We start from the raw sequence: 3,319 nt of genomic DNA on the forward strand, positions 1-3,319 counted from the left end.
GCCAAGAGTCACAAACTTTAACTTGAGTCATCAAATGATTATAAATATGTGACCATGACACGAATTTCAAAGACTGAATTCCTTTCATGCATAACAGATTTTCTTCATCTTTCTAAAAGTTTTTGTTCAATACTTTCTCTTTCAAGAAAAGTTCATTGACCGAAAACCTGTGTTATTCTTCTTCTTCATTCCTTCTCTCTTGTCAAAAGATTCAAAGGACTAACCGCTTGAGAATTCTTTTGTTTCTTCCCTACTCCCTCTTGACAAAAGATTTCAAAGGACTAACCGCCTGAGATATCTTTTTCCCTTTCCATTTACACAAAATATTTCAAAGGACTAACCGCCTAAGATATCTTTTGTTTCCCCTTACAAAGATTCAAGGGACTAACCGCCTAAGAATTCTTTGTCTTAACACATTGGAGGGTACATCCTTTGTGGTACAAGTAGAGTGTACATCTACTTGGGTTGTTATACTGAGAACAAGAGAGGGTACATCTCTTGTGGATCAGTTCAAGTGGAGCGTACATCCACTTGGTTGTTCAAAGAGAACAAGGGAGGGTACATCCCTTGTGGATCTTTGCTTGTAAAGGATTTTACAAGGTCATTGGAAATCTCAAGAATCGGTGGTTGCTTGGGGACTGAGGGACAGGTTGTTGCCGAACCAGTATAAATCTTGTGTTTGTCTTCTTCTTCCCTACACTCTTTACTTTTCCGCGATGTACTTTTATTTTCGCTTTACTTTTGTCTAAATTATTGTTTTTGTTCTTTACTTCCTCATAACTTAGTAGTAAAGCCTAATTGAATCTAGTAATATTAAGAAGTATATTTTTTAATTAGTCAAGACACATTAATAATTAATTCAACCCTCATTCTTAATTATTCCGAGGCCACTTGATCCAACACTGACTAGTCGATGAAGTGTCCGGGTTCCAAGTGCTAAGCTTCTAGGATGCCTATTCTAGATACAACCAAATCAGGATGCACACTCCAAACGAGGAGAAAACAACATTTATCACTAAATATGCCAACTTTTGCTATAGGGTCATGCCCATCAGCCTCCAAATTGCAGGCGCTACATACTAGAGATTGATGGATCGAATTTTCAAACAACATACCGGAGTCTATGTTGACCACATGGTCGTTAAATCTTAGAGCATTGCCCAACATGTGGTAGACCTGGAAGAGGTGTTCGGAGAGCTCTACAAATATGATATGCGCCTCAACCCAGAAAAATGTACTTTCGAGGTCTGTGAAGGAAAATTCTTGGGCTTTATGATCATGCATCAAGGAATAGAAGCCAACCCCGACAAATGCACTGCTATTTTGGAGATGTGTAGTCTTACTAACGTCCAGGAAATCCAAAAGCTGAATGGAAGACTACCATCCCTGTCCAGGTTTCTTCCAAAGCTTGCTGAAAAGTGAAGTCGTTCTACGAATTGCTCAAGAAAAATGAGCCTTTTCTGTGGGATGAAACCTGCGAACAAGCCTTCTTAACCTTCAAGTAGACCATTGCTACACCGCTGGTCCTAAGTCGACCTAGGCCAGGAGTACCCGTACTCCTATATCTCTCAGTAGCTGACGAAGCCGTTAGCTCAACCCTTGTACAAGAGGAAGGAAAGCACCAACTCCCTATCTTCTTCACCAACCGCATACTCCATGACGCCGAGAAGTGATACCAAATGATAGAAAAGGTGGTGCTAACACTCATTACCTCAACTCAATGACTAAGGCCCTACTTCTAAAGTCATCAAGTGGTAATCAAAATGAACTACCCCATCAAGCAGGTTTTGCGAAAACCTAAACTCGCAGGAAGGATGGTGGCCTGGTCTGTAGAATTTTTAGAGTTTGATATCTAGTACGAACCCCACAGCCCCATGAAGACATAGTTCATGGCAGATGTTAGTCGTCTTATACGACTAACTTTTGTATAGAAAACATTTTCTAAAACTTGTATAGTTCCCCAATTTATAGTTATTTTGTAGGAATTTGTATATAAATCTTGTTTTGTTTGAATAGCTATCTTTAGAGTATCTCCCATGTGATTTAATGATAAAATTTGCATAATTTCAGGTCAAAAGAGGCTAAAATCTTGAAGTGCAAAAAGGAGCAGTGGCGCTAAGTGGGCCCTGTGGGCTCAGCACGCATCAACCGCTAAGCGCAGCTTCAGCGCGCTTAGTGTGACAAGGGAATCTGGAAGAGCACAAGAATCAAGGTTGCGCGCTAAGTGCAAGATCAGCTCGCTAAGTGATATGTTTGTCTCTTGCCAGGCTCAACGCACGATTGGCGCCAAGCCCAAATCCACTTACTCGTGCTAAGCGCGAGGGTGGCACTAAGCGCGATGTCGCGATTTCAGAGCCTATTTAAGGCTGAATTGTCATAATTAGGGTATGATTTTGAGAGACCAGAGCTGCATTTTTTTGCATAGACTTCGAGAATAGTGCATTAGAGGCAGCAGTTAAGCAAGGAAGCTAGGGTTCATCACTTTGAGAGATTAGAGAGTGTTTGAGTGATTGTGAGGTGCCAAGAAGAGGAGGAGGGATCCCCCTTCTTGTGTAAGCAACAATTGCTCTGTACTTTTTGTCTCATTTGTATTAGGGTTCCTTGTATGGCTAGCTAAAAACCCTAGTTGGGGATTTCTAATGAACAGTTGATGTAATTACTCTTCATATCTAATTAATTATGTTTTGTGTGTTCAATGCTTCTTTCAATGCTTAATTACTACATGCTCTTGGCCTGATCACCCACTTGTGTGTACTGTTAGGTGACTTTAGCACTGGGAAATGTATTGTTGCCTTAGAACATGATAGAAGTAGGGCTAAATAACTGCATTACTAGGGATGGATTGCGGGATTTTGGTTTTCTGAATATGCTGTGATGATAATGTTGTTTAAGTTAAGCCTAGTTTTACAAGAGGGATCATCGGATGAAGCTTAGGTTAAATTAGTCTAAACTTATGAGGGATCGAGGTTTAGTACTTTAGGCTACAACATAGAACACAAGAGCATGATTAATTAGAGAAATATCCTCATATGCATCAACTTGTTTGTTAGAAAGACCCAATGCTTTTTACCTATTGATGTCAACTTTTACTTACTTGCATTTACTGTTTTTACCATAAAATTAGTTTATTTCTATTTTTAACCATCAATTATCAATGTTTGTTCCAAAAAATACCTTACTTCTGAATAAAACTCTGTCTAATAAGCAAGTTCCCTGAGTTCGATACTCGAATCACTTCGTTTTAATTTTAAATACTTGACGACCCGGTGCATTTGGCAGTATTTCATTTCCCTTGAATATATTTGTTAAAAATTGGAGA

The sequence above is a fragment of the Glycine soja genome, chromosome 19, assembly GCF_004193775.1.
Source record: "Glycine soja cultivar W05 chromosome 19, ASM419377v2, whole genome shotgun sequence".
NCBI classification, from domain to species: Eukaryota; Viridiplantae; Streptophyta; class Magnoliopsida; order Fabales; family Fabaceae; genus Glycine; species Glycine soja.